This window comes from Muntiacus reevesi, chromosome 2, assembly GCF_963930625.1.
Source record: "Muntiacus reevesi chromosome 2, mMunRee1.1, whole genome shotgun sequence".
Lineage (NCBI taxonomy): Eukaryota > Metazoa > Chordata > Mammalia > Artiodactyla > Cervidae > Muntiacus > Muntiacus reevesi.
This window is the reverse complement of record NC_089250.1, coordinates 97704917-97717613: the sequence shown is the minus strand read 5'-3', so window position 1 is coordinate 97717613 and position 12697 is coordinate 97704917. Positions and strand designations below refer to the sequence as shown.

The following is a 12697-nucleotide window of genomic DNA, read 5'->3' as shown; positions in this document are numbered from 1 at the left end:
CGAGATTTGGTCTGCCCAAGTCAGTACAAAGTGACAATGGGACATCATTTACTTCTAAGGCCACCCAAGGGGTCTCTAAAGCATTGGGCATTACTTGTTATCTCCATTGTGCCTGGAGGCCTCAGTCTTCAGGAAAAGTAGAAAGAGCCAAGCAATTCTTAAAATCAGTGATAAAAAAGATAACCCAGGAAACCTCCCTGGGATGGAAGGAGGCTTTACCAATAGCTCTCCTCTGCACCTTTATTACCCCTAAGGAACAGGTTGGTCTTAGTCCTGATGAGATGCTATATGGGAGACCTTTTGTTTATGTCAATGACCTCTTCCTAGATCCAGATGCTCAGACCCTCCAGTCATATACCATAGCCATTGGGCAATTCTAACAGGATATACACTTGTGGGGTATCAACCAGGACCCAAAAGATTCTAAAGAGTCACCACTATATGCTCCAGGGACTCAAGTCCTAATTAAAGACTGGAGAGATGGGTCCCCAAAGGCTCAACTGCAGCCCTCATGGAAGGGCCCCTACCCTGTAATACTTTCTACCCCCAGAGCAGTCAAGGTACCAGGACATGACTCCTGGATTCACTACTCATGAGTCAAGCTGTGGAAGAAAACTGAAGAGGACACTCAATACACCTGTGAGCCCCTGCGAGCTCTCAGATACCTATTCAGAACTACAAATGAGTGTCAGTCACCCCTAAAATTAAGTTTCTGGGGATAAGATTTCTCAGGACAGCTCTAAACAGCCAACACAGTGTGGCAGAGGTTGTACTCTAAAACAGAGAGGAAATAGATCTCCTGATCCCTGAACAAGGAGGGACTTGAGCCATCTTGAATGAGACATGTTGTTTCTGCCTCCAGCTAAGTCAAAGAAACTCTCACAGTCCTCAAGAAAAACATTCAGACCCTACTTAATCTCAAAGAACGAGCTGGAGAGTTCTTAGGGTGATTACAGTCTCTCATTGGGGGATCCTTCTCCTGGCGAGGGGGAATTTGGAGTTGGCTAATACCCCTACAAATCCCTGTTATCACCATATTGATGCTGCTTATGATTGCTCCACGTACTATCAATTGTCTAATCCAGTTTGTGACTGCTCAGGTCAAGCTACAACATGCAGTGCCAGTTCAACAAGGATATATAAAGCTACAGCCAACCAGGGAAAATATCACTCACCCTTAGATGGACACTACTTTAAGGACTCTGAAGCTTGAGACTAGCAAGAGGAGGAGGCCCAATGCCCCTTGCCGTCCTAGTTCAGCAGGATGTAGCCAGAAAGACCTCGACACTCCTGTTCCCAAAGAACTGGGCCTCCCATCTCTTGAGGGGGGAATGTTAGGTAGTTAAGAATAGGAAAAAGGAGTCCAGAATGGTGGTGGCTAAAGGAAGGGGAAAACCCATGAAAATAGAACAAAGGAAGTTCCGAGGACCAGAGTGAGGACCTCAGGTAAAACAAAGAGCACTTCTGGCTAGCCCAATTTACATAGAGCAGGCCCAGGGGAGAAGAAAAAACATATAAAAAGAGGAGCCAAAATTGGGCCGGGGGTCTCTCTTCTCTTCAGGTCTTTTGGGTTGGCATACCCTCATGCCTCAAAGATGTATTTTCCTTTACTTCTAAATAAAACTGAGCTGTAACATGGAGCTGTATGTAACACTGGTCTGTCTGAGAGCTGTAATGCTGGTCTGTTGCTTCAGATTTTTGTTGCGATGAGACAGAACAGAGGAAATTACAAACTCCCCTGACACTCTGATGAAGGACCTTGAATCCTATCAAATCCAGAGACAAAGCCACGGTGGTTGTGACACACAAGTAAAGCATGAGGTTTTCCAAGGACCCCATTCCCTAGAGGGTTAAAATAAGGAGAATGTCCCTCAGCTGGAAACCCATGGGCTTCTAAAGAACCTCCTCCACAGAATGGGTTTTAGAATCTCAAGAAAGTGGTGTTTGGGGGATTATAGAGCTCATTTTACCAGGGCTTCCCTGATGGCTCAGGTGGTAAAGAATCCCTCCACAATGTGGGAGACCTGGGTTTGTTCCCTGGGTTGGGAAGATCCCCTGGAGGAGCGCACGGCAACCCACTCCAGTATTCTTGCCTGGAGAATTTCATGGATAGAAAAGCCTGGGGCTACAGTCCATGGGGTTGGCTGCAAAGAGTCGGACGCGACTAAGCAACTAAGCACGCACAGCACAGAGCTCACCTGGCCCAGACCAACAAACTTAATTATATGAGCTCCGTTCATATCACAGAGAATCCTATTTCAGAAAAAGAAGAGGATTAGAGAACATGGGGCAGGAAGAATTGCCCTGAGGCTTCCAAGCTACTACAATGATAACAAAATGTGAAATTTATAAGCACTGAAAAGAACTACGGAATATTGGGGCTTATTTCTACTTCTCCTTAAACGGAGAAAATTACAAATCACTGATAACATCCCCTCCTCTGATTCCTCTCTGTATTGTGTTATTTCCCAATTACTGCAATTGTGGTGATGCTGCCAGTGTCTTAGAGTCTGGCTAGAAAATATACGGACTAACTGTTGAGCAGAACCAGGGAGTTATTGGCCCCTCTGGTTGTACTCTATTATACCTAGGCCGTGGGGTTTGCATAGCTCCAACTCAGGGCTTGAAACGCTGAAATAAATTAACTTCTTTATTTAGACATAAACATCATATCACACCCCACAAGGGGCCAGAATGGATGTTTCTGGTTCACACATTCAGTCCAGGGCAAAGAGGAAGAGATACTACTTCCCTGTAAATATCACTAACCATAATCTGAATTCTCTAATTTCAGAAACCCACTCCTCCAACAGAGTAATATTTATAGAAAATGAAATTTGGGTTTTCAGTTATGCCAACTCTCTTTCATATTCAAATGCTACATATATTCCAGAACATGTTTACAGAATTTTCCCATATTTCTAAATAAATACACAAAAGAAGTCCTGAAATACACACATTTTAAAGATGACTTTGCACACACCAAGTTATTCCCAGATGTTTTACATTCTGAATTTCTCAATAAATGAATAACATGCTAGGAAAGCAAACACAGGCTGACAGTATTTAGTCTAAGTTCTTAAAGCGGTATAACATGTGGAGCTAAAAATAATTTTCAATAACTGTATTTCACTACCAGCAGCTATTAAAGAATTGAAAACGAGCACTTGTATGATCGTGCTGATTCTTGCAAACGTGGTCTCTAGGAAGGTTTTAATTGTTTTGGGTTTCTCACAACCACATGGCAGCAACAACTCTTCTATCTTTTGAGTTTTATACATACACATATATTCACGTGACAAACCCATGATCCCAGTTCACTGCCACAAGAGCTCATTAACAAGCCTCACAGCCCCAAGTCAGTTCTGCGAGCTCTGAACCAGTTCCAGAACAAGGGCTACAGCAAATGGCAGCCTGGCCTTTTCACTTCTTCCATTTCTTAGATTAAAAAAAAAAAGCAAAAGAACTTCCAATAACTGCTCCTTTCATACCTTTTATCTCCTTTATAAATTGGTAATATTCACTCATTAAATCTCAAACTTTGCTACATTCTTATGTAATGCTTAATTCTCTTCTTTCTCTGGGGTTGGCTTGTGAAATGTCTTTAATTAAAAAAGCTAAAAGCACTCTAAATCTGGATGGCAGACTCATTTCCAGGGCATTCAGGCATGTTGTCTAATTTTAAAACTCTGACAGGATACATGTAAATTTATGCAAGTTTCATAAAAGTCACAATTTCCTCCTTGAATTCAAGCTAAAGAAAATGCCCCCAAGCTCTTTTCAAAGCTGTTTGTTTTACTGGAAAGCTCATTTTGCCTATTGTGTTGAAGGTGATTATTCTAAAGAATATCCAATGTCAGAGTCCCATCAGGCCCCTGAGAATTAAGGAGTTATATTTCCCTACTAATGATCAAATAGGCCCTTTGATCACTATTTTATGGCTCTTAGACAGAGTGGGGAGGGGAAGGGAAAATATTATCATGCAAATTATTTTGGTTGACAGTAATTAAGAAATTATATGTTAAGAAAATCAGTAATTGTTCACATGAGTCATTAATGTGTTTTCATTCTTTGTAAAACTTTCTGGCACGCCCTTCCTTTCTTGCTTTAAATAAGCAGGGACTGGAAAATATGCATAGTATTTGGAACCCAGGGGAGTGACATACTAATTCAAAGTTTGCTTGGAAGTGTAGCTTTGTGGAAACTCAAACGTGATCCCCTCCTTTTTATTTCTACCACTCTTCACTCAAGACTTCTCTCCAGGATATTGGGGTAGCCTCTAACAGTGAGGCAAGGTCTTCACTGGGCTGGACTCTCCTCAAGTCCAGAAGACCTAGATTTCTTCTAGGAAATCTAGAAGAAAATCCACCAAATGGGGGAACCAAACTCAGCTCAGCCATGGGCAATTAATCAGTCTTTGCTAATTCTGTTGCTTTCTAGAAGCAAATCTTCACTCCGAATTAAACCTTGGCCAAGGTTTGTTTTGGAAAGGTCTTAAATCCACAGGAAACAGACGAACAGTGAAGGCTGAGACAGGCTCCCTCCCCAATGGTTGGGACACCTTCGAATGAACTCAGGTTAGCTTACAAATTGTCGATCCCTAAAAGAGCACAAACTAAAATTACATTTGTTTTTATTGAAAGGCAGCCTCAAGTGCTGACATGTAGTGTATGACATGTGATACATAATAATACTCTTAAACTAGTTCTGACATAATATCTCCGGCGGCCTAATAACCACAAATGATTGCTTTAGTTAAGAACTAGCCAGAAGCAAAATAGATCCATGTAAAAGTAGTTCAAACCATAAATACCTCAACAATATTTTATGTCACTTTGTAAAAGTTAAAGGAGTCTTATAATAATTAACAACAAAAACGCCATGCTCTTGACTATTGTGCATTGGTTGTGAAAGGTTATTTCATGGTCCCGAGGCTGCCAGTGCCGTAAATTATGCAGGCACCAAGAAGCATTAAGGAGAAATAATAGCAATTTAAACGAAGGCTGACGTAATTCATGATAAACAGTCATTGGAAAATATTACAATGTTGTCTTTTTTGAGTGGGTTTAATCAGAAGAATGTGACCATATTCTAACATAAACCACTTCTCTTTTCCATTGTGCTCGCACTTGGAATGTTGGCACTCACCCTAGTGCAAGGTTCTTATTCACAATAATTGCTGAATCCAGAGCTCTAACACCTCCAGGGAACCTAACAATGTAAATTTGGTATTCTGATCGATGGAAGGAGCTTCCAAGACAAAGCTCAAAAGCTCTGGGCTGCCTGGTGGTCCAAGAGAGGGGCTGAAATTTGAGATGTATGTAGCCAGGATACCCTAAAGAACACACATCCAAAAGATGGCTAAATAATGCAAACACTGAAGAATGACTTTATTGTCACGTCCTATAGAACCCTGAGATGTGATATAAATCTGGCAGCTGTTCTGATAAAAGCAAACCTTTGTCACAGATTGTTCTGGGTGAACTGTAAGTATAACAACGCATTCAGAAGTAAACACAATGACGGAGGTCAAATCTGCCAACATTCAGTAACACAAAATAACACCAGGATCCTAAGACATGAGTTTAAGTTATGGTGGCCAAGCAGATGTTCATATCAGAACCCGTACAAATAACTGTTACCTTTAACATGGGGGGAGGGGAATTTTGTGCATAAAAATGGATTAGGGGAAGGTTTGAAAAAAATAAAGCTCAGGAACATGGCAACATGGAGACTGGTTAATATTTACCTCTTTGGAATTCACCCAACTTTGGGAGTGTAAATAAAATAATGATATTGCTATTATAACTGCAAAGCCTTCTGATGTAGAGTTCATTTAAGAGTTTTTAAGCCAACTATTGATTATCTGTGTTGATGGAGGAAGGCAAGGATAAAAGAAAACAGAAAATCCAATAGCTTATTTTTCCCACTGGTTTCTATTTCATTCATGATCCATTCTTTCCAAAGACCATTAAGAACAGCAGAAGTGACTTCATTTTTTCTTCCTCTCCTTTTCTCTGCCAGCCTTCGGGTGGAGGTGCTAATAAGCTGGAATAAACTCAAAAGAAGGCAGAGGGGACCTTCCCAGGAAGCCAGGGGCTTGGATAGTCTACAGAGTGGGGCCCTTGCCCCTGATAACCAAAAACTGATTGCCACCTCTAAAGATCATTTGAAATATCCATTGTATAGCGAAACAGACTATTTTTGACTCTAGATCTCTTTTTCCAACTCAGTCTATTTAAATAGTCCCAGGGGTCAAATATCTGGCCACTCCTTTAAAAATACTCTTTCAAAATATGATAAATGGCTGTCTTTGGCATTTAGACTAATAAAAATGTATTTTATCTCCTCTTACCACACAAACCTTACTTTCTCTAAATAGCCCATTGCGAACATTATCAGTGAATTTTGCTCAGTGTACAAATATTTTATGTATTACAATGAGTAGCAGAACGCAAAACTTGCAAATATTTATTTTTAGACATATGGGAAAAAAAGCAATTAGAGCTAAAAATGTGAAGAATGAAGAGCTCACTTAGAAGCAATTACATTGGACATGCAAACTGTTCTGCCATCAAACTTTGATTCAGATGCTATGGAGAATATTAAGAAATATCACTTGCACACACACAAAAAAGAAAATATTATTTCACAACTGAAAATATCCAATCACTATAAACAACATCTGGGGGTCATTAATAACTTACTCGGCAGCTGAATTAGCCAAATAAGAAGTGGCCTGACTCAGAATTCCTAAATTTCTATTTCTGGAGAAAAACAAAACATGACTTATATGCACAAATACAGATGCTCTCTGGACATTTTATGTGAGTGTGCAAGTGTGTATAAGCATAACGGTGGATGTGTGTACACATAACGAGGCATAGGCTATCTGTGCATTCATCACTACCTCCCCCTTAAGTGGTGTCCTGTTTTTGTTCTGAGGAAGTTTAAAATTGGAATACTGAGTTCCCTCTCCTTGCTCAGAGTCTTGTATGTAATTAGCATATTTTTCAGACTGGTAAGAATCTGACCATAGGCAGCATCTGAGAAGTTTTCCATTCCAAACTATTACAAAGCCTTTTGTACATAGCCTCATAACATGGTTTAAGAACAGGCATGCTCTTCAAATATACCAGCCCTAAGAGAAAAGAACTAACAATTTTACTGCCACATAAGCCACTGTACTGAAACACCCTAAATATTTATACTAACAGTTGAAAATAGTATCGGAAAACAATGCCAAAATATTTCTTCTACTCATTAATAGCAGCAGTCTTTGGGAAGACAGATGCCAAAAAGTCAGCACTTTTCTAATTCACTGGGCCCCATGACATAGTCTGTTACTATAGGTTTCACAAGGACTCAACAAACTGGTTGATTTACGAGCAAACGAAAATAGTCTTTAAGACAATTCATATTTACATTAAAAAAAAAACCTCTAAAACATCTCTCTGAAAAGTATGAAATTTTGATTGTAAGATGCACAATTCTTTTCAGATTTCAGTTTTTCCAAGAATTGGTGGTCTCCCAGTAAACAGTGTCTCATAATTAGGCTGTTTTAATTCCAAGCGGTACACGTAAAAATAATCTGTATTACAAACATATTGTCTTAGATTTGATGAACTACAGTCCCAGGTTGTTTGGTCTGCATCAGGGGTCAGAGGATTCTTCTCTTAAGGGTCAGAGCATAAATATTTTCAGCTCTGTAGGGCCTGCTCAGCTCCACCGCGGCAGCACCAAAACAGCCACAGATAGGACGTAAGCGCGTGAGAGTGGTGCGGCGGTGTCCCAACCAAACACTTTAGCACAGCAAAAGGCCAGATGCGGCCATGGGTATGGGACACCCTATGCAAACTAGATTGTCAACAGCACCTGGTGAGAATGGGCCCAGCGGGGCACATGAATAGAACATCAGGCCTGATGCTATTCCTGTTGAAGGCACAAACTCATCACAGTCTGCACAAAGTCTTCCTGGTCTAACAACTCACCTGGAGCAGGATATCAGGACAGGCCAGACAAGGCTGAGGCCACTGACCACGTCTAAACTCACGTGAGTCACCAAGTGGACATTGTCCAGGGTGGGGAAGCAGGGTGGGATGTGCAGGTGAATGTGGAAAATGTGGTTGGCTAGCCCCTATGGGAACACTGTTTTTGTCCTTTATGTAAAAAATTTTGCACACGAGTTGGTTCTGTAATTATTATTGAAGTGAATCAGAGGAGTCAGCAGTTTACTAACAAGAGCAGCAGGCACTGTTAGAGGACCCACTGTACAGTCCACGGAGCTGGGTTCAAATCCCATCTCCATCCCTGGGGGAGCTCTGGCAGATGACTTCCTTCAACACCTCTGAGCCTCACTTTTCTCATCTGCAAAACAGGGATAACAACACCTGCCTCCAAGCATAGGTGCAAGAATTTAAGGAGATAATGCTGGGATTAAGTGTTTAATAAATGGTAAAGTTGGCTTCACCAAGCCTTTCACACGACTCATTACATGGATTATCACTCAGGGACACAAACTATATTTAGGGACCTAAAACTGCCTGACAACACGGTACTCTCTCAATACAATAAAAGCTTATGAGCTCCTGCTATTATATATATCTTAAGGAATTCTCGGGAAGTGAGTTGCTGAGAGAAATGAGTTTACAGAGAATTATTATAAATCATTATTTCACTAATAGAATGCAAGAATGTGAGGACAAAAGGGGATCTTAAAGATCATGCAAGCTTAGGGTTCTTAACCCAAGGTTTCACGTTGTCTGTGAATCCTGAAAAATATATGCAAAATTTTCTACATTTGCTTGATATGTTCATTTTTGCTAATAATATTGTTCAGAACCATCATCATCATGATATTTGCATGAACATTTTTATCAAAAGAAGACTCCTAGCTTTCATCAGATTCTCAAAAGGGGCCAAAATCCCCAAAAGTTCACAAATCCTGTCCAAAGTTCCATTTCACATGTAAGACACGGAAACAAGGAGTCAACTGAGTTGCCAAAGCTCCCTGTTTAGTATGAGGATTAGATCTGAACCCAGGTCTCTTGACTTCCAGGCAAACGTCCTCTCTAGTACATTGTGTTATGCCTTAGTTTCTTGGGAATCAATACACTAGCATGTATCCCTCAAAAATCCTGGCTCTGTACTTTTACTTAACACAAGGTCTTAACTGAGCCACCTGCCTAAGGAGGGAGCTTCCCAGGTGGCTCAGTGGTAGAGAATTCACCTGTCAATGAAGGAGATGCAAGAGACACACGTTCGATCCCTGTGTTGGGAAGATCCCCTGGAGGAGGGAATGGCAGCTCACTCCAGTATTCTTGCCTGAGAAATCCCATGGACAGAGGAGTCTGGCAGGACGTAGTCCATGGGGTCTCAGACTCAGACATGGCTGAGCAACTGAGCATATATACATGCACACCTGCCTAAGGAATAGACCCTACCTTCTACTGCTACTTCTTGCCACACTCTACCACTCATGCTGGCACCAATTTCAGCCCCAGGTTCCTCCATCAGGCCTGGACAGAAGCTAACAAGGAAGAAAGAGCTGGCAGAAATAGTTAGGCTGTCAACTTCCATCCTCCACCACCATTACCAAGGACTCCAACTTTAGGTAGTCCCTGACCCTCAATCTTACGTGTGCAAGTGTAATTAAAATAATTGGTAACAGGACATTCCCCATGCAAATTCAGGAGGTCTGAGACTAAAAATCAAAATTTTGGTAAGTTTTTCTGGAGACTTGATAATGAGGTGAAAAATCTCTGCTTAAGCTCAGTTTCTTGCCTAAGCACAGTAGTCACTGAAGACATTTTTTTTCCTGTTGTGCTTTAGAGCTATACAGAAACCCTGGGTTTTCATTCTGAGCACTGGTTCTCAGTATCTTCAGCGATAGCTGTGGAAGGTTCTGTAGACAGCTGATTGTAAACTAAGCACATAGCAGGCTCTGATTATCTGATCTCTCCACTACTGCTCAGAAGGAAAATAATTTTGGCAATAAGAGATTCCTGGAATTTATCCTAAAGAAACCATCAAAATGCTGATGTTTTTATATATAAAGATGTTCATTACAATGTTAATTATACATTATACATTAAAGCGACAAATAAAACCCTGGAGGAAATGATATAAACTTCTTACAGAGAGGGGGTATGTAAACTCTGATACATTCATTTTATGTACTATTATGCAAACATTAAAATGGTGTCTATAAAAATGTTTATAATAATATGAGAAAAGGTTTATTTTATAATAACTGAAATTTTAAGATATAACAATTGCATATATAAAATATTCTCTCTGAAAAATGCTTTGGAAAGACTGGAAAGAAACAGATAAACACTGATGAGATTATTGGTGCTATTCAGGGAGGCAATATCAAAGCGTGGATAAGCATAGCAGCTTTGAAGCCAGACAGACCTGACCTGGAATCCAGTCTGACCACCTACTAGCTCTGTGGCTTCCTTGCTGTAAACTTTCTGAGCGTCTGTTTCGTCCCCTGGTTAATTCGAGCCTCCTTATAGGAGTGCTATAAAGATTAAGAAAATATATGAAAGGGGCTTAGCATAAGGCCTGACATATGGTTCATGCTCACAGAAGAGTGGCAATTATTATTATTATTTTACTTGTGCTTTCCATAATGGAAATAATTTCATAATGAGAAAAATATTTTGAAAAACATATGAGCTGGTTTTTTTTTACTATTTACTCTTTTTTTTTCCTTCTTGAAATATCATAAAAAGGGGATGAGGGATGGGGAGCATCTGGTTAACTGAAAATTCTGGTTAATTAGGGCTTGCTGCTTATAATCCTGCAACTGTGATGCCATACGCTTAGCACTGGGTCACATTTTGGGGGAGAGCATTAAGGGCACGGTGTGAGAAGCTGAGGCCCACATCCTATTGAGGTCCCACCACTACTGCACTCCTGTTTAGCCACTGGCTAAACAGTTCAACTGCCCGATGTGGCCAGCAACCCCTGTGCTCCTGGTTTTAGAGTCATTGCTCTTGGTTTTAGAGAGTCGTTCTGAGGTAAAGCATCAAAGACTGGGAGGTCTTTGAAAAGCCTGAGGAAAGCTCTTCCATGAGAAGGACATTGTGAGGTGTGAATGACACGGCTGAGGGTAGGATGAGCAGTTAGCAGGCTGGCAGTGGTGAGACCAACTCCTCAGCTCAGGCAGATGATCTTAGCATCCAGTGTCAGCAAGTCCATTTAAAGGGGGTGTCTATAATACTCCCTGTTTGTTCAAGTCCTGGCACACTTCACTTTCCTTTCTTTCAAGAACTGTGGGATGGAATGCACTTCCCGGAGCATAAGACCTGTCAACTGTACTACAATAAAAGCAAACCTCAGAAGAACCAACGATTACTAGTCTTCTCCCTCTTTCTGAAAGCGCATGTGCTGGGGACCGAACAGGGGTCAGTGCCTTGTGAGGGTAGTTTCTGGCACCGTGTATGTATGATATCTTTGTTAAAATATTTTATCTCTTATTTTAAAGACCCAATGTTCCTGTGAGGAACCGTGAGGAAGACAGTGTGATCTGCTAAACCCTGCCTGTTGTGAACTTGCCTCATGTGGAATCCTCTGTGCAGAACTCTTATGGGAGATAGAAGACCTCAACCTCAATAACACAGAGCCAGTCAGTGATCCATAAAGTATACTTCATGCCTAAGTGCCATCCACCAAGCAATCTTCCTTATCGTGAACATTATACTGGCTGAGCCTCTTCTTTCCCAACACTTTCTGACATGATTCCGGGCTGAACTGTAATCTGTACTATGTTTCTGATCCACAGAAGCCACATTTCAATAGAACTTGTCAATGTCCTGTATGCTAATAGCCCCATCACTGCTCCTTGATTTCCACAATGAATTCTGATATCTAAAGGTAGAGGTAGGAAGGGTGGATGCACTGACCCTGGAGACAGGCTACCATTTGCTCTAACTTAAGGATGCTTCTCAGCTTTCTCAGAAAGAGCAACCTGTAGGCTGTGAAGACTCCAGGGACTGTTAAGCATCATAACAAATGAGCAATCACCAACCAAAGATGTGGACCAATTTATGAAGGTTGTTCCTCTAGTTTGGAAAGGTGAGTAAATGTTGAGAGAAAACCAGTTCCTTTGACCTAGACAGTTTCCCTTGAGAATTAAATCAGTGGGCAATGAGCTACTATTAAAGGACTGAGGTCAAGAAATCCTTGACTCTAAGGAAGGTGGTAAGATGAGGGACACTTGAAGCCCTCTGGAATCTGGTGAAGTTTTTATACCATCTCAACAAACAGGCATGCATGTGTGCTCACTCACTTTAGTAATGTCTCTTTGGGACCCCATGAACTGTAGTCCACCAGGCTCCTCTGTCCGTGGGATTCTCCAGGCAAGAATACTGGAGTGGGTTGCCATGCCCTCCTCCAGGTGATCTTCCCAACCCAGGGATTGAACCCGCGTCTCCTGCATTGCAGGCAGATCTTTACTGCTGAGCCACCGGGGAAACCCTTCAACAAACATATATTGATACAAACATGAGGAAGGCATGATTCTTACCTCTTTAGGAGCTTAGAATCTAGTGAAGAGAAATGCAGTTGACACGGTTAACTTTAGTACCAAGCAGAAGGAAAGAACAACTTTGGAAAAGTACTGAGTAGCACAGAAGGGACAGAAGCAGAGTGCCCCAGATGATGATTCTGAAGCTTCTTGCTCAGCCCA

The 12697-nt window shown here is 41.3% G+C and overlaps 1 protein-coding gene across 1 annotated transcript in view; it reads right to left on the bottom strand.

Moving 5' to 3' along the window:
* Positions 1 to 12697, bottom strand: part of ARID5B (AT-rich interaction domain 5B) — a 188913-nt gene that overhangs the window by 74327 nt on the left and 101889 nt on the right. The window lies entirely within an intron of this gene.